The sequence below is a fragment of the Hyla sarda genome, unplaced genomic scaffold, assembly GCF_029499605.1.
Source record: "Hyla sarda isolate aHylSar1 unplaced genomic scaffold, aHylSar1.hap1 scaffold_933, whole genome shotgun sequence".
NCBI lineage: Eukaryota > Metazoa > Chordata > Amphibia > Anura > Hylidae > Hyla > Hyla sarda.
This window is the reverse complement of record NW_026610963.1, coordinates 56253-75141: the sequence shown is the minus strand read 5'-3', so window position 1 is coordinate 75141 and position 18889 is coordinate 56253. Positions and strand designations below refer to the sequence as shown.

The 18889-nt window shown below is 46.1% G+C and overlaps 8 non-coding genes across 8 annotated transcripts; all 8 read left to right on the top strand.

The window, feature by feature from the left end:
• The first annotated feature begins 661 nt into the window (after nucleotides 1-661).
• LOC130350096 (U2 spliceosomal RNA) lies at nucleotides 662-852 on the top strand. The gene has a single exon (XR_008887283.1). It is a non-coding gene; the product is annotated as a U2 spliceosomal RNA (small nuclear RNA).
• A 2090-nt stretch (nucleotides 853-2942) lies between these two features.
• Nucleotides 2943-3133, top strand: LOC130350101 (U2 spliceosomal RNA). Its single transcript, XR_008887288.1, has one exon. It is a non-coding gene; the product is annotated as a U2 spliceosomal RNA (small nuclear RNA).
• Nucleotides 3134-5208: 2075 nt separating this feature from the next.
• Nucleotides 5209-5399, top strand: LOC130350095 (U2 spliceosomal RNA). The gene has a single exon (XR_008887282.1). It is a non-coding gene; the product is annotated as a U2 spliceosomal RNA (small nuclear RNA).
• Nucleotides 5400-7491: 2092 nt separating this feature from the next.
• On the top strand, nucleotides 7492-7682 carry LOC130350094 (U2 spliceosomal RNA). The gene has a single exon (XR_008887281.1). It is a non-coding gene; the product is annotated as a U2 spliceosomal RNA (small nuclear RNA).
• A 3644-nt stretch (nucleotides 7683-11326) lies between these two features.
• Nucleotides 11327-11518, top strand: LOC130350118 (U2 spliceosomal RNA). Its single transcript, XR_008887302.1, has one exon. It is a non-coding gene; the product is annotated as a U2 spliceosomal RNA (small nuclear RNA).
• Nucleotides 11519-13608: 2090 nt separating this feature from the next.
• On the top strand, nucleotides 13609-13799 carry LOC130350104 (U2 spliceosomal RNA). Its single transcript, XR_008887290.1, has one exon. It is a non-coding gene; the product is annotated as a U2 spliceosomal RNA (small nuclear RNA).
• Nucleotides 13800-15893: 2094 nt separating this feature from the next.
• On the top strand, nucleotides 15894-16084 carry LOC130350110 (U2 spliceosomal RNA). Its single transcript, XR_008887296.1, has one exon. It is a non-coding gene; the product is annotated as a U2 spliceosomal RNA (small nuclear RNA).
• Nucleotides 16085-18176: 2092 nt separating this feature from the next.
• LOC130350093 (U2 spliceosomal RNA) lies at nucleotides 18177-18367 on the top strand. Its single transcript, XR_008887280.1, has one exon. It is a non-coding gene; the product is annotated as a U2 spliceosomal RNA (small nuclear RNA).
• The last annotated feature ends 522 nt before the right edge of the window (nucleotides 18368-18889 follow it).

The window sequence follows — 18889 nt, the reverse complement described above, 5'->3', positions numbered from 1 at the left end:
GATTGTTGCATCCATCTAGAACCCTCAGAACTACAGTGCTATGATGTCACTCACTTCCACAGGCCTTGCAGAGTGTAAACAACAACAACCCAGCTTTGTTGTGTATGTAACCATAGGGATTTGTGATGTCACCTAGAACCTTCACAGCAGCGACAGCTTTATGAGGAGCATCAGCACTGCTCTGCCTGAGCAGAACCATCACCGCCATAGGTTGTCAAATAACCCGGGTTTAACCCACACAGGTAAGTCCAATGGGGTGCAGGCATGTCCTCTATGCTTACAGCTTCCCGTGGGTGTTGGTTTGATACCGTTTGGGGACAGCCAAGGAGGCATCTGCAGGCAACAAAGGTAGGTGTGTGCTTGTGTGTGTGTTTCCTATGCAGATCCTAAGCCCAGTGTCACATGCAAGTAGGAGGAGTAAGAAGGGTTCCTGGCAAATCCGGGTTATGGATTGCATTTAAAAAGGCCCCGTGGGAGTGCAATGGGCCCCTGTCTTGCTGCTTAGCAATAATGGTATGGGTTTAGGTTCTGCTGTGTGTACTGGTGGTTGACTGCCCCCCAGCCCAGAGTGTGCATGGAAAATTGTCTGGCAGCCTCCCTGACAGCAAGCAGTGATAGTGCCCATGAAGGGCACCTTGTTGGGCCCGCCCCTTTCACGGTTATCGCTTCTCGGCCTTTTGGCTAAGATCAAGTGTAGTATCTGTTCTTATCAGTTTAATATCTGATACGTCCCCTATCTGGGGACCATATATTAAATGGATTTTTGAGAACGGGGGCCGATTTCGAAGCTTGCTTCCGTCGCCCTATGCATTGACCCGATATGGCAGTATCTTCGGGTACAGTGCACCACCCCCTTACAGGGTTAAAAAGAAAGATTCCTACTTTCATTGCTACCTGCTTGCTGGCTAGCCAGCTAGCCAGCCCTGTGGGCCTTGCTGCTGCTGCAGCCAAAAAACAAAAGGTGGTGCTGCTGCTGCTTCTGCTGCTTCTGCTTCTGCTTGTGTCTGGCCGCTGTTGGAGCGTCCAGGCACAGGACTTCTGCTGCTGCTGACTAAATGGCCTCCTTAATTGGATCATTTGAGTAGCCAGCACACCTGTGCAGGTAGGGCATGACATGATAGGCAGCTGCCTTGATAGCGGGTGGGTGCTGAATGTTCCTAATTGACAAAATAAGATTAATGCTTATGAAGAAATATAAAATCTCATCCCTTCCCCAATATCGCGCCACACCCCTACCCCTTAATTCCCTGGTTGAACTTGATGGACATATGTCTTTTTTCGACCGTACTAACTATGTAACTATGTAACATAACATGGGGGGGGGGGGGGGTCTCCTGGCTGTTCACACAGGTGTGTCATTGCTGTACATTGACCATGCATTGCTTCTGTGGTATTGCAAAGGCAAAGACAAATGCTTCCAGCCATCCATTGCACTAATGGATTGGTCATCAGCTGGCTGTCTATGTCCCGCATCAATATAGACCAAAGTACAGAGGGTTAGGCTATGCTATTGTGCACCTACCTGATGCATCAGAAGGTGCGAGGCCCTTGCTAAATTCTGTGCACAGACTTTGAGATCTATACTTTAGACTGTATCTAAACCTGCTCCAACATGGACTGACATTCTGGCCTACTTTCAGCCGATGCGACTTGTCTGTCGCTGAACAGTCGCTTTTTATGTATTCAGCACCTATGTATAATGTTGTAAAAATGCTCTAGAAGCTAAAGTCGCAGAAATGTCACACATATTTGGCCTGCAACTTTCTGTGCGACAAATTCAGACAGGAAAAATCAGTATAAATCCTTAGAAAATTATCCCCCAGTGTCTCCATCTGCTGGCGGTATTGAATAAGCATTGCTGCACTGATGGGGTATGCATTAGACGAAAAAAAAGAAGAAAAAGAAGAATAATACGCCCAGAAAAGAGGCGAAAAGGAGAAAAACGTAAAAAAACGTGAAAAAAAAGTAAGAGGAAGAGAAGGGAAAAAAAGGTGGAAATGGGTTTAAAAGTGATTTCGGCGGAGAAATATATATATATATATATATATATATATATATATATATATATACGCGCACACACACACATATATATAAACGTATTCTCCGTTGAGATATTGCAGCCGCTGCTGTGTCCAGGCCCAGGAGCCTTAGCACTGTGCTGTGATGTCACTCAATACCACTGACATCACTAGGTGTAAACAACATCTCTCCTTTGCTGTGTATGTGACTATGGAGCTGTTTGGTGATGTCGTCTATTATGGCCTTCATAGAAGCAACAGGAGATTGTTGCATCCATCTAGAACCCTCAGAACTACAGTGCTATGATGTCACTCACTTCCACAGGCCTTGCAGAGTGTAAACAACAACAACCCAGCTTTGTTGTGTATGTAACCATAGGGATTTGTGATGTCACCTAGAACCTTCACAGCAGCGACAGCTTTATGAGGAGCATCAGCACTGCTCTGCCTGAGCAGAACCATCACCGCCATAGGTTGTCAAATAACCCGGGTTTAACCCACACAGGTAAGTCCAATGGGGTGCAGGCATGTCCTCTATGCTTACAGCTTCCCGTGGGTGTTGGTTTGATACCGTTTGGGGACAGCCAAGGAGGCATCTGCAGGCAACAAAGGTAGGTGTGTGCTTGTGTGTGTGTTTCCTATGCAGATCCTAAGCCCAGTGTCACATGCAAGTAGGAGGAGTAAGAAGGGTTCCTGGCAAATCCGGGTTATGGATTGCATTTAAAAAGGCCCCGTGGGAGTGCAATGGGCCCCTGTCTTGCTGCTTAGCAATAATGGTATGGGTTTAGGTTCTGCTGTGTGTACTGGTGGTTGACTGCCCCCCAGCCCAGAGTGTGCATGGAAAATTGTCTGGCAGCCTCCCTGACAGCAAGCAGTGATAGTGCCCATGAAGGGCACCTTGTTGGGCCCGCCCCTTTCACGGTTATCGCTTCTCGGCCTTTTGGCTAAGATCAAGTGTAGTATCTGTTCTTATCAGTTTAATATCTGATACGTCCTCTATCTGGGGACCATATATTAAATGGATTTTTGAGAACGGGGGCCGATTTCGAAGCTTGCTTCCGTCGCCCTATGCATTGACCCGATATGGCAGTATCTTCGGGTACAGTGCACCACCCCCTTACAGGGTTAAAAAGAAAGATTCCTACTTTCATTGCTACCTGCTTGCTGGCTAGCCAGCTAGCCAGCCCTGTGGGCCTTGCTGCTGCTGCAGCCAAAAAACAAAAGGTGGTGCTGCTGCTGCTGCTGCTTGTGTCTGGCCGCTGTTGGAGCGTCCAGGCACAGGACTTCTGCTGCTGCTGACTAAATGGCCTCCTTAATTGGATCATTTGAGTAGCCAGCACACCTGTGCAGGTAGGGCATGACATGATAGGCAGCTGCCTTGATAGCGGGTGGGTGCTGAATGTTCCTAATTGACAAAATAAGATTAATGCTTATGAAGAAATATAAAATCTCATCCCTTCCCCAATATCGCGCCACACCCCTACCCCTTAATTCCCTGGTTGAACTTGATGGACATATGTCTTTTTTCGACCGTACTAACTATGTAACTATGTAACATAACATGGGGGGGGGGGGGTCTCCTGGCTGTTCACACAGGTGTGTCATTGCTGTACATTGACCATGCATTGCTTCTGTGGTATTGCAAAGGCAAAGACAAATGCTTCCAGCCATCCATTGCACTAATGGATTGGTCATCAGCTGGCTGTCTATGTCCCGCATCAATATAGACCAAAGTACAGAGGGTTAGGCTATGCTATTGTGCACCTACCTGATGCATCAGAAGGTGCGAGGCCCTTGCTAAATTCTGTGCACAGACTTTGAGATCTATACTTTAGACTGTATCTAAACCTGCTCCAACATGGACTGACATTCTGGCCTACTTTCAGCCGATGCGACTTGTCTGTCGCTGAACAGTCGCTTTTTATGTATTCAGCACCTATGTATAATGTTGTAAAAATGCTCTAGAAGCTAAAGTCGCAGAAATGTCACACATATTTGGCCTGCAACTTTCTGTGCGACAAATTCAGACAGGAAAAATCAGTATAAATCCTTAGAAAATTATCCCCCAGTGTCTCCATCTGCTGGCGGTATTGAATAAGCATTGCTGCACTGATGGGGTATGCATTAGACGAAAAAAAAGAAGAAAAAGAAGAATAATACGCCCAGAAAAGAGGCGAAAAGGAGAAAAACGTAAAAAAACGTGAAAAAAAAGTAAGAGGAAGAGAAGGGAAAAAAAGGTGGAAATGGGTTTAAAAGTGATTTCGGCGGAGAAATATATATATATATATATATATATATATATATATATATATATATACGCGCACACACACACATATATATAAACGTATTCTCCGTTGAGATATTGCAGCCGCTGCTGTGTCCAGGCCCAGGAGCCTTAGCACTGTGCTGTGATGTCACTCAATACCACTGACATCACTAGGTGTAAACAACATCTCTCCTTTGCTGTGTATGTGACTATGGAGCTGTTTGGTGATGTCGTCTATTATGGCCTTCATAGAAGCAACAGGAGATTGTTGCATCCATCTAGAACCCTCAGAACTACAGTGCTATGATGTCACTCACTTCCACAGGCCTTGCAGAGTGTAAACAACAACAACCCAGCTTTGTTGTGTATGTAACCATAGGGATTTGTGATGTCACCTAGAACCTTCACAGCAGCGACAGCTTTATGAGGAGCATCAGCACTGCTCTGCCTGAGCAGAACCATCACCGCCATAGGTTGTCAAATAACCCGGGTTTAACCCACACAGGTAAGTCCAATGGGGTGCAGGCATGTCCTCTATGCTTACAGCTTCCCGTGGGTGTTGGTTTGATACCGTTTGGGGACAGCCAAGGAGGCATCTGCAGGCAACAAAGGTAGGTGTGTGCTTGTGTGTGTGTTTCCTATGCAGATCCTAAGCCCAGTGTCACATGCAAGTAGGAGGAGTAAGAAGGGTTCCTGGCAAATCCGGGTTATGGATTGCATTTAAAAAGGCCCCGTGGGAGTGCAATGGGCCCCTGTCTTGCTGCTTAGCAATAATGGTATGGGTTTAGGTTCTGCTGTGTGTACTGGTGGTTGACTGCCCCCCAGCCCAGAGTGTGCATGGAAAATTGTCTGGCAGCCTCCCTGACAGCAAGCAGTGATAGTGCCCATGAAGGGCACCTTGTTGGGCCCGCCCCTTTCACGGTTATCGCTTCTCGGCCTTTTGGCTAAGATCAAGTGTAGTATCTGTTCTTATCAGTTTAATATCTGATACGTCCCCTATCTGGGGACCATATATTAAATGGATTTTTGAGAACGGGGGCCGATTTCGAAGCTTGCTTCCGTCGCCCTATGCATTGACCCGATATGGCAGTATCTTCGGGTACAGTGCACCACCCCCTTACAGGGTTAAAAAGAAAGATTCCTACTTTCATTGCTACCTGCTTGCTGGCTAGCCAGCTAGCCAGCCCTGTGGGCCTTGCTGCTGCTGCAGCCAAAAAACAAAAGGTGGTGCTGCTGCTGCTTCTGCTGCTTCTGCTTCTGCTTGTGTCTGGCCGCTGTTGGAGCGTCCAGGCACAGGACTTCTGCTGCTGCTGACTAAATGGCCTCCTTAATTGGATCATTTGAGTAGCCAGCACACCTGTGCAGGTAGGGCATGACATGATAGGCAGCTGCCTTGATAGCGGGTGGGTGCTGAATGTTCCTAATTGACAAAATAAGATTAATGCTTATGAAGAAATATAAAATCTCATCCCTTCCCCAATATCGCGCCACACCCCTACCCCTTAATTCCCTGGTTGAACTTGATGGACATATGTCTTTTTTCGACCGTACTAACTATGTAACTATGTAACATAACATGGGGGGGGGGGGGTCTCCTGGCTGTTCACACAGGTGTGTCATTGCTGTACATTGACCATGCATTGCTTCTGTGGTATTGCAAAGGCAAAGACAAATGCTTCCAGCCATCCATTGCACTAATGGATTGGTCATCAGCTGGCTGTCTATGTCCCGCATCAATATAGACCAAAGTACAGAGGGTTAGGCTATGCTATTGTGCACCTACCTGATGCATCAGAAGGTGCGAGGCCCTTGCTAAATTCTGTGCACAGACTTTGAGATCTATACTTTAGACTGTATCTAAACCTGCTCCAACATGGACTGACATTCTGGCCTACTTTCAGCCGATGCGACTTGTCTGTCGCTGAACAGTCGCTTTTTATGTATTCAGCACCTATGTATAATGTTGTAAAAATGCTCTAGAAGCTAAAGTCGCAGAAATGTCACACATATTTGGCCTGCAACTTTCTGTGCGACAAATTCAGACAGGAAAAATCAGTATAAATCCTTAGAAAATTATCCCCCAGTGTCTCCATCTGCTGGCGGTATTGAATAAGCATTGCTGCACTGATGGGGTATGCATTAGACGAAAAAAAAGAAGAAAAAGAAGAATAATACGCCCAGAAAAGAGGCGAAAAGGAGAAAGACGTAAAAAAACGTGAAAAAAAAGTAAGAGGAAGAGAAGGGAAAAAAAGGTGGAAATGGGTTTAAAAGTGATTTCGGCGGAGAAATATATATATATATATATATATATATATATATATATATATATATATACGCGCACACACACACATATATATAAACATATTCTCCGTTGAGATATTGCAGCCGCTGCTGTGTCCAGGCCCAGGAGCCTTAGCACTGTGCTGTGATGTCACTCAATACCACTGACATCACTAGGTGTAAACAACATCTCTCCTTTGCTGTGTATGTGACTATGGAGCTGTTTGGTGATGTCGTCTATTATGGCCTTCATAGAAGCAACAGGAGATTGTTGCATCCATCTAGAACCCTCAGAACTACAGTGCTATGATGTCACTCACTTCCACAGGCCTTGCAGAGTGTAAACAACAACAACCCAGCTTTGTTGTGTATGTAACCATAGGGATTTGTGATGTCACCTAGAACCTTCACAGCAGCGACAGCTTTATGAGGAGCATCAGCACTGCTCTGCCTGAGCAGAACCATCACCGCCATAGGTTGTCAAATAACCCGGGTTTAACCCACACAGGTAAGTCCAATGGGGTGCAGGCATGTCCTCTATGCTTACAGCTTCCCGTGGGTGTTGGTTTGATACCGTTTGGGGACAGCCAAGGAGGCATCTGCAGGCAACAAAGGTAGGTGTGTGCTTGTGTGTGTGTTTCCTATGCAGATCCTAAGCCCAGTGTCACATGCAAGTAGGAGGAGTAAGAAGGGTTCCTGGCAAATCCGGGTTATGGATTGCATTTAAAAAGGCCCCGTGGGAGTGCAATGGGCCCCTGTCTTGCTGCTTAGCAATAATGGTATGGGTTTAGGTTCTGCTGTGTGTACTGGTGGTTGACTGCCCCCCAGCCCAGAGTGTGCATGGAAAATTGTCTGGCAGCCTCCCTGACAGCAAGCAGTGATAGTGCCCATGAAGGGCACCTTGTTGGGCCCGCCCCTTTCACGGTTATCGCTTCTCGGCCTTTTGGCTAAGATCAAGTGTAGTATCTGTTCTTATCAGTTTAATATCTGATACGTCCCCTATCTGGGGACCATATATTAAATGGATTTTTGAGAACGGGGGCCGATTTCGAAGCTTGCTTCCGTCGCCCTATGCATTGACCCGATATGGCAGTATCTTCGGGTACAGTGCACCACCCCCTTACAGGGTTAAAAAGAAAGATTCCTACTTTCATTGCTACCTGCTTGCTGGCTAGCCAGCTAGCCAGCCCTGTGGGCCTTGCTGCTGCTGCAGCCAAAAAACAAAAGGTGGTGCTGCTGCTGCTTCTGCTGCTTCTGCTTCTGCTTGTGTCTGGCCGCTGTTGGAGCGTCCAGGCACAGGACTTCTGCTGCTGCTGACTAAATGGCCTCCTTAATTGGATCATTTGAGTAGCCAGCACACCTGTGCAGGTAGGGCATGACATGATAGGCAGCTGCCTTGATAGCGGGTGGGTGCTGAATGTTCCTAATTGACAAAATAAGATTAATGCTTATGAAGAAATATAAAATCTCATCCCTTCCCCAATATCGCGCCACACCCCTACCCCTTAATTCCCTGGTTGAACTTGATGGACATATGTCTTTTTTCGACCGTACTAACTATGTAACTATGTAACATAACATGGGGGGGGGGGGGGGGGTCTCCTGGCTGTTCACACAGGTGTGTCATTGCTGTACATTGACCATGCATTGCTTCTGTGGTATTGCAAAGGCAAAGACAAATGCTTCCAGCCATCCATTGCACTAATGGATTGGTCATCAGCTGGCTGTCTATGTCCCGCATCAATATAGACCAAAGTACAGAGGGTTAGGCTATGCTATTGTGCACCTACCTGATGCATCAGAAGGTGCGAGGCCCTTGCTAAATTCTGTGCACAGACTTTGAGATCTATACTTTAGACTGTATCTAAACCTGCTCCAACATGGACTGACATTCTGGCCTACTTTCAGCCGATGCGACTTGTCTGTCGCTGAACAGTCGCTTTTTATGTATTCAGCACCTATGTATAATGTTGTAAAAATGCTCTAGAAGCTAAAGTCGCAGAAATGTCACACATATTTGGCCTGCAACTTTCTGTGCGACAAATTCAGACAGGAAAAATCAGTATAAATCCTTAGAAAATTATCCCCCAGTGTCTCCATCTGCTGGCGGTATTGAATAAGCATTGCTGCACTGATGGGGTATGCATTAGACGAAAAAAAAGAAGAAAAAGAAGAATAATACGCCCAGAAAAGAGGCGAAAAGGAGAAAGACGTAAAAAAACGTGAAAAAAAAGTAAGAGGAAGAGAAGGGAAAAAAAGGTGGAAATGGGTTTAAAAGTGATTTCGGCGGAGAAATATATATATATATATATATATATATATATATATATATATATACGCGCACACACACACATATATATAAACGTATTCTCCGTTGAGATATTGCAGCCGCTGCTGTGTCCAGGCCCAGGAGCCTTAGCACTGTGCTGTGATGTCACTCAATACCACTGACATCACTAGGTGTAAACAACATCTCTCCTTTGCTGTGTATGTGACTATGGAGCTGTTTGGTGATGTCGTCTATTATGGCCTTCATAGAAGCAACAGGAGATTGTTGCATCCATCTAGAACCCTCAGAACTACAGTGCTATGATGTCACTCACTTCCACAGGCCTTGCAGAGTGTAAACAACAACAACCCAGCTTTGTTGTGTATGTAACCATAGGGATTTGTGATGTCACCTAGAACCTTCACAGCAGCGACAGCTTTATGAGGAGCATCAGCACTGCTCTGCCTGAGCAGAACCATCACCGCCATAGGTTGTCAAATAACCCGGGTTTAACCCACACAGGTAAGTCCAATGGGGTGCAGGCATGTCCTCTATGCTTACAGCTTCCCGTGGGTGTTGGTTTGATACCGTTTGGGGACAGCCAAGGAGGCATCTGCAGGCAACAAAGGTAGGTGTGTGCTTGTGTGTGTGTTTCCTATGCAGATCCTAAGCCCAGTGTCACATGCAAGTAGGAGGAGTAAGAAGGGTTCCTGGCAAATCCGGGTTATGGATTGCATTTAAAAAGGCCCCGTGGGAGTGCAATGGGCCCCTGTCTTGCTGCTTAGCAATAATGGTATGGGTTTAGGTTCTGCTGTGTGTACTGGTGGTTGACTGCCCCCCAGCCCAGAGTGTGCATGGAAAATTGTCTGGCAGCCTCCCTGACAGCAAGCAGTGATAGTGCCCATGAAGGGCACCTTGTTGGGCCCGCCCCTTTCACGGTTATCGCTTCTCGGCCTTTTGGCTAAGATCAAGTGTAGTTCTGCTCACTTGGTCTGGCCAGAGGGTGTCTGGGGTACCCGGCTCCTTTGCCTGGGGGGATCGTCCTTCTTAACGGAGGGACTTCACCCCCCTGCTGCTATCAGGGAGCCGGCTTAGTCCCCAGACAACGGGAGGCGATCCCCACCTACCTACTTCGGTGGGGGAGGTGTCTGGACATCATGGACATGGAGGAAGATTGCGGTTTTTCTTCGGAAGGCGTGCCGCCTTTTGCGAGACTTCGGAATGGAGTGCGTATTTCCCTGCTCGATGTCCGGAAGAAGGAAAGAGGCCTTGTCTTTGTCGTGGAAGAAGTGCTGTTTAAGTTGCTGGAAGTCAAGAGGGAGCAAATCCTATCCATGCTTGAGTTTCCCAGAAGTGGATACTACGACGTGGTGCTGGCTTCTGAAGAGGACTATGAGTCATTTTGGAACATATTGCAGCAAAAGAAGGTATGTCCGGTTTTGGAAGGGGTGGAGATAGTTCCACATTTCCCACGTAGAGAACGATTGGTGACTATAAGGATGTATAGCCCATATACTTCGGAGGAGGATATCGTTACCTTTTTGTCTCGATTCTGTGACAGTGTTCTGCCTAAAGGCAAGGTATTTAATCAATATGGACTATGGACCACCAAGTGGAGGTTCCATGTGAAATTTAAAATGGCAGATGGCAAGTTAGTGATCCCCCCAGGACGGTTTAAAATTGGTTCTGTGAACGGGGATCTGTATTTTTCTGGTATGCAAGATTTTTGCCGCAAATGTAAACAGTACGGTCACAGAAAGGAGGATTGCACGTTTTTGTGGTGTTTCAAGTGTCAAGAGGAGGGTCACGAGGTGGAAAATTGTCAAAAGAAAAGGAAATGCCATCTGTGTGGTGAGGAGGGCCATTTGCTTGGCTCGTGTCCTAAGAAAAAGTCTGAGAAAAATTCAGAGAAAAAGGAAGCTGTAAAAAGAAGCAGAGAGGAACCAGCTGAAGTGAAAGAACCAGAAGTGGAGCAGGTTCCAACTAGAAGACCTACAGAGCAGAGGAAGAAGAGAGAGGAGGAAGGGTATGTGCCAGTGCAGTATTTTGGTGTGCTTGGTGGTTTGTTGGAAAATTTGTCGGAAGCAGAAAGAAAAACGTTTGACAAAGATATGATGGATCTAAAGATAGGCTTGAAGAACCGGGAGGAAGAAGCTCGGGATAAAGTCTATTTTTCTTTCAAGGCAGACATGAACCGTTTTGTTGAAACGTATAAAATTCCAGGCTGGTTGGCGTCTCAAGTTAAGAAAGATATAGCAAATGGCAATATCAGTCGAGGACTGATAGACTTTCTAATGGTGTTTGCATGGAGGAAGGGGATGACCTTCTAATTTGGTTTTGTTTAATTAGAAAGTAATGTTTGGTTTTGCTATTTTATGTTATTTCTTATTTTGTTTTTAAATGTTCTATTTTGTTTCATTAGTGTTTAAGAAAAGAAATAAAAACATGTTACCTGATGATGAACACAAAATTGAGTTCCAAATAAGATCTTGGAACTCTGAGTGAGTTCTGAGGGCTAACTTAAAAAAAAAATCTGTTCTTATCAGTTTAATATCTGATACGTCCCCTATCTGGGGACCATATATTAAATGGATTTTTGAGAACGGGGGCCGATTTCGAAGCTTGCTTCCGTCGCCCTATGCATTGACCCGATATGGCAGTATCTTCGGGTACAGTGCACCACCCCCTTACAGGGTTAAAAAGAAAGATTCCTACTTTCATTGCTACCTGCTTGCTGGCTAGCCAGCTAGCCAGCCCTGTGGGCCTTGCTGCTGCTGCAGCCAAAAAACAAAAGGTGGTGCTGCTGCTGCTTCTGCTGCTTCTGCTTCTGCTTGTGTCTGGCCGCTGTTGGAGCGTCCAGGCACAGGACTTCTGCTGCTGCTGACTAAATGGCCTCCTTAATTGGATCATTTGAGTAGCCAGCACACCTGTGCAGGTAGGGCATGACATGATAGGCAGCTGCCTTGATAGCGGGTGGGTGCTGAATGTTCCTAATTGACAAAATAAGATTAATGCTTATGAAGAAATATAAAATCTCATCCCTTCCCCAATATCGCGCCACACCCCTACCCCTTAATTCCCTGGTTGAACTTGATGGACATATGTCTTTTTTCGACCGTACTAACTATGTAACTATGTAACATAACATGGGGGGGGGGGGGGGTCTCCTGGCTGTTCACACAGGTGTGTCATTGCTGTACATTGACCATGCATTGCTTCTGTGGTATTGCAAAGGCAAAGACAAATGCTTCCAGCCATCCATTGCACTAATGGATTGGTCATCAGCTGGCTGTCTATGTCCCGCATCAATATAGACCAAAGTACAGAGGGTTAGGCTATGCTATTGTGCACCTACCTGATGCATCAGAAGGTGCGAGGCCCTTGCTAAATTCTGTGCACAGACTTTGAGATCTATACTTTAGACTGTATCTAAACCTGCTCCAACATGGACTGACATTCTGGCCTACTTTCAGCCGATGCGACTTGTCTGTCGCTGAACAGTCGCTTTTTATGTATTCAGCACCTATGTATAATGTTGTAAAAATGCTCTAGAAGCTAAAGTCGCAGAAATGTCACACATATTTGGCCTGCAACTTTCTGTGCGACAAATTCAGACAGGAAAAATCAGTATAAATCCTTAGAAAATTATCCCCCAGTGTCTCCATCTGCTGGCGGTATTGAATAAGCATTGCTGCACTGATGGGGTATGCATTAGACGAAAAAAAAGAAGAAAAAGAAGAATAATACGCCCAGAAAAGAGGCGAAAAGGAGAAAGACGTAAAAAAACGTGAAAAAAAAGTAAGAGGAAGAGAAGGGAAAAAAAGGTGGAAATGGGTTTAAAAGTGATTTCGGCGGAGAAATATATATATATATATATATATATATATATATATATATATATACGCGCACACACACACATATATATAAACGTATTCTCCGTTGAGATATTGCAGCCGCTGCTGTGTCCAGGCCCAGGAGCCTTAGCACTGTGCTGTGATGTCACTCAATACCACTGACATCACTAGGTGTAAACAACATCTCTCCTTTGCTGTGTATGTGACTATGGAGCTGTTTGGTGATGTCGTCTATTATGGCCTTCATAGAAGCAACAGGAGATTGTTGCATCCATCTAGAACCCTCAGAACTACAGTGCTATGATGTCACTCACTTCCACAGGCCTTGCAGAGTGTAAACAACAACAACCCAGCTTTGTTGTGTATGTAACCATAGGGATTTGTGATGTCACCTAGAACCTTCACAGCAGCGACAGCTTTATGAGGAGCATCAGCACTGCTCTGCCTGAGCAGAACCATCACCGCCATAGGTTGTCAAATAACCCGGGTTTAACCCACACAGGTAAGTCCAATGGGGTGCAGGCATGTCCTCTATGCTTACAGCTTCCCGTGGGTGTTGGTTTGATACCGTTTGGGGACAGCCAAGGAGGCATCTGCAGGCAACAAAGGTAGGTGTGTGCTTGTGTGTGTGTTTCCTATGCAGATCCTAAGCCCAGTGTCACATGCAAGTAGGAGGAGTAAGAAGGGTTCCTGGCAAATCCGGGTTATGGATTGCATTTAAAAAGGCCCCGTGGGAGTGCAATGGGCCCCTGTCTTGCTGCTTAGCAATAATGGTATGGGTTTAGGTTCTGCTGTGTGTACTGGTGGTTGACTGCCCCCCAGCCCAGAGTGTGCATGGAAAATTGTCTGGCAGCCTCCCTGACAGCAAGCAGTGATAGTGCCCATGAAGGGCACCTTGTTGGGCCCGCCCCTTTCACGGTTATCGCTTCTCGGCCTTTTGGCTAAGATCAAGTGTAGTATCTGTTCTTATCAGTTTAATATCTGATACGTCCCCTATCTGGGGACCATATATTAAATGGATTTTTGAGAACGGGGGCCGATTTCGAAGCTTGCTTCCGTCACCCTATGCATTGACCCGATATGGCAGTATCTTCGGGTACAGTGCACCACCCCCTTACAGGGTTAAAAAGAAAGATTCCTACTTTCATTGCTACCTGCTTGCTGGCTAGCCAGCTAGCCAGCCCTGTGGGCCTTGCTGCTGCTGCAGCCAAAAAACAAAAGGTGGTGCTGCTGCTGCTTCTGCTGCTTCTGCTTCTGCTTGTGTCTGGCCGCTGTTGGAGCGTCCAGGCACAGGACTTCTGCTGCTGCTGACTAAATGGCCTCCTTAATTGGATCATTTGAGTAGCCAGCACACCTGTGCAGGTAGGGCATGACATGATAGGCAGCTGCCTTGATAGCGGGTGGGTGCTGAATGTTCCTAATTGACAAAATAAGATTAATGCTTATGAAGAAATATAAAATCTCATCCCTTCCCCAATATCGCGCCACACCCCTACCCCTTAATTCCCTGGTTGAACTTGATGGACATATGTCTTTTTTCGACCGTACTAACTATGTAACTATGTAACATAACATGGGGGGGGGGGGGGGGGTCTCCTGGCTGTTCACACAGGTGTGTCATTGCTGTACATTGACCATGCATTGCTTCTGTGGTATTGCAAAGGCAAAGACAAATGCTTCCAGCCATCCATTGCACTAATGGATTGGTCATCAGCTGGCTGTCTATGTCCCGCATCAATATAGACCAAAGTACAGAGGGTTAGGCTATGCTATTGTGCACCTACCTGATGCATCAGAAGGTGCGAGGCCCTTGCTAAATTCTGTGCACAGACTTTGAGATCTATACTTTAGACTGTATCTAAACCTGCTCCAACATGGACTGACATTCTGGCCTACTTTCAGCCGATGCGACTTGTCTGTCGCTGAACAGTCGCTTTTTATGTATTCAGCACCTATGTATAATGTTGTAAAAATGCTCTAGAAGCTAAAGTCGCAGAAATGTCACACATATTTGGCCTGCAACTTTCTGTGCGACAAATTCAGACAGGAAAAATCAGTATAAATCCTTAGAAAATTATCCCCCAGTGTCTCCATCTGCTGGCGGTATTGAATAAGCATTGCTGCACTGATGGGGTATGCATTAGACGAAAAAAAAGAAGAAAAAGAAGAATAATACGCCCAGAAAAGAGGCGAAAAGGAGAAAAACGTAAAAAAACGTGAAAAAAAAGTAAGAGGAAGAGAAGGGAAAAAAAGGTGGAAATGGGTTTAAAAGTGATTTCGGCGGAGAAATATATATATATATATATATATATATATATATATATATATATATATACGCACACACACACATATATATAAACGTATTCTCCGTTGAGATATTGCAGCCGCTGCTGTGTCCAGGCCCAGGAGCCTTAGCACTGTGCTGTGATGTCACTCAATACCACTGACATCACTAGGTGTAAACAACATCTCTCCTTTGCTGTGTATGTGACTATGGAGCTGTTTGGTGATGTCGTCTATTATGGCCTTCATAGAAGCAACAGGAGATTGTTGCATCCATCTAGAACCCTCAGAACTACAGTGCTATGATGTCACTCACTTCCACAGGCCTTGCAGAGTGTAAACAACAACAACCCAGCTTTGTTGTGTATGTAACCATAGGGATTTGTGATGTCACCTAGAACCTTCACAGCAGCGACAGCTTTATGAGGAGCATCAGCACTGCTCTGCCTGAGCAGAACCATCACCGCCATAGGTTGTCAAATAACCCGGGTTTAACCCACACAGGTAAGTCCAATGGGGTGCAGGCATGTCCTCTATGCTTACAGCTTCCCGTGGGTGTTGGTTTGATACCGTTTGGGGACAGCCAAGGAGGCATCTGCAGGCAACAAAGGTAGGTGTGTGCTTGTGTGTGTGTTTCCTATGCAGATCCTAAGCCCAGTGTCACATGCAAGTAGGAGGAGTAAGAAGGGTTCCTGGCAAATCCGGGTTATGGATTGCATTTAAAAAGGCCCCGTGGGAGTGCAATGGGCCCCTGTCTTGCTGCTTAGCAATAATGGTATGGGTTTAGGTTCTGCTGTGTATACTGGTGGTTGACTGCCCCCCAGCCCAGAGTGTGCATGGAAAATTGTCTGGCAGCCTCCCTGACAGCAAGCAGTGATAGTGCCCATGAAGGGCACCTTGTTGGGCCCGCCCCTTTCACGGTTATCGCTTCTCGGCCTTTTGGCTAAGATCAAGTGTAGTATCTGTTCTTATCAGTTAAATATCTGATACGTCCCCTATCTGGGGACCATATATTAAATGGATTTTTGAGAACGGGGGCAGATTTCGAAGCTTGCTTCCGTCGCCCTATGCATTGACCCGATATGGCAGTATCTTCGGGTACAGTGCACCACCCCCTTACAGGGTTAAAAAGAAAGATTCCTACTTTCATTGCTACCTGCTTGCTGGCTAGCCAGCTAGCCAGCCCTGTGGGCCTTGCTGCTGCTGCAGCCAAAAAACAAAAGGTGGTGCTGCTGCTGCTTCTGCTGCTTCTGCTTCTGCTTGTGTCTGGCCGCTGTTGGAGCGTCCAGGCACAGGACTTCTGCTGCTGCTGACTAAATGGCCTCCTTAATTGGATCATTTGAGTAGCCAGCACACCTGTGCAGGTAGGGCATGACATGATAGGCAGCTGCCTTGATAGCGGGTGGGTGCTGAATGTTCCTAATTGACAAAATAAGATTAATGCTTATGAAGAAATATAAAATCTCATCCCTTCCCCAATATCGCGCCACACCCCTACCCCTTAATTCCCTGGTTGAACTTGATGGACATATGTCTTTTTTCGACCGTACTAACTATGTAACTATGTAACATAACATGGGGGGGGGGGGGTCTCCTGGCTGTTCACACAGGTGTGTCATTGCTGTACATTGACCATGCATTGCTTCTGTGGTATTGCAAAGGCAAAGACAAATGCTTCCAGCCATCCATTGCACTAATGGATTGGTCATCAGCTGGCTGTCTATGTCCCGCATCAATATAGACCAAAGTACAGAGGGTTAGGCTATGCTATTGTGCACCTACCTGATGCATCAGAAGGTGCGAGGCCCTTGCTAAATTCTGTGCACAGACTTTGAGATCTATACTTTAGACTGTATCTAAACCTGCTCCAACATGGACTGACATTCTGGCCTACTTTCAGCCGATGCGACTTGTCTGTCGCTGAACAGTCGCTTTTTATGTATTCAGCACCTATGTATAATGTTGTAAAAATGCTCTAGAAGCTAAAGTCGCAGAAATGTCACACATATTTGGCCTGCAACTTTCTGTGCGACAAATTCAGACAGGAAAAATCAGTATAAATCCTTAGAAAATTATCCCCCAGTGTCTCCATCTGCTGGCGGTATTGAATAAGCATTGCTGCACTGATGGGGTATGCATTAGACGAAAAAAAAGAAGAAAAAGAAGAATAATACGCCCAGAAAAGAGGCGAAAAGGAGAAAAACGTAAAAAAACGTGAAAAAAAAGTAAGAGGAAGAGAAGGGAAAAAAAGGTGGAAATGGGTTTAAAAGTGATTTCGGCGGAGAAATATATATATATATATATATATATATATATATATATATATATATATACGCGCACACACACACATATATATAAACGTATTCTCCGTTGAGATATTGCAGCCGCTGCTGTGTCCAGGCCCAGGAGCCTTAGCACTGTGCTGTGATGTCACTCAATACCACTGACATCACTAGGTGTAAACAACATCTCTCCTTTGCTGTGTATGTGACTATGGAGCTGTTTGGTGATGTCGTCTATTATGGCCTTCATAGAAGCAACAGGAGATTGTTGCATCCATCTAGAACCCTCAGAACTACAGTGCTATGATGTCACTCACTTCCACAGGCCTTGCAGAGTGTAAACAACAACAACCCAGCTTTGTTGTGTATGTAACCATAGGGATTTGTGATGTCACCTAGAACCTTCACAGCAGCGACAGCTTTATGAGGAGCATCAGCACTGCTCTGCCTGAGCAGAACCATCACCGCCATAGGTTGTCAAATAACCCGGGTTTAACCCACACAGGTAAGTCCAATGGGGTGCAGGCATGTCCTCTATGCTTACAGCTTCCCGTGGGTGTTGGTTTGATACCGTTTGGGGACAGCCAAGGAGGCATCTGCAGGCAACAAAGGTAGGTGTGTGCTTGTGTGTGTGTTTCCTATGCAGATCCTAAGCCCAGTGTCACATGCAAGTAGGAGGAGTAAGAAGGGTTCCTGGCAAATCCGGGTTATGGATTGCATTTAAAAAGGCCCCGTGGGAGTGCAATGGGCCCCTGTCTTGCTGCTTAGCAATAATGGTATGGGTTTAGGTTCTGCTGTGTGTACTGGTGGTTGACTGCCCCCCAGCCCAGAGTGTGCATGGAAAATTGTCTGGCAGCCTCCCTGACAGCAAGCAGTGATAGTGCCCATGAAGGGCACCTTGTTGGGCCCGCCCCTTTCACGGTTATCGCTTCTCGGCCTTTTGGCTAAGATCAAGTGTAGTATCTGTTCTTATCAGTTTAATATCTGATACGTCCCCTATCTGGGGACCATATATTAAATGGATTTTTGAGAACGGGGGCCGATTTCGAAGCTTGCTTCCGTCGCCCTATGCATTGACCCGATATGGCAGTATCTTCGGGTACAGTGCACCACCCCCTTACAGGGTTAAAAAGAAAGATTCCTACTTTCATTGCTGGCTAGCCAGCTAGCCAGCCCTGTGGGCCTTGCTGCTGCTGCAGCCAAAAAACAAAAGGTGGTGCTGCTGCTGCTTCTGCTGCTTCTGCTTCTGCTTGTGTCTGGCCGCTGTTGGAGCGTCCAGGCACAGGACTTCTGCTGCTGACTAAATGGCCTCCTTAATTGGATCATTTGAGTAGCCAGCACACCTGTGCAGGTAGGGCATGACATGATAGGCAGCTGCCTTGATAGCGGGTGGGTGCTGAATGTTCCTAATTGACAAAATAAGATTAATGCTTATGAAGAAATATAAAATCTCATCCCTTCCCCAATATCGCGCCACACCCCTACCCCTTAATTCCCTGGTTGAACTTGATGGACATATGTCTTTTTTCGACCGTACTAACTATGTAACTATGTAACATAACATGGGGGGGGGGGGGGGGTCTCCTGGCTGTTCACACAGGTGTGTCATTGCTGTACATTGACCATGCATTGCTTCT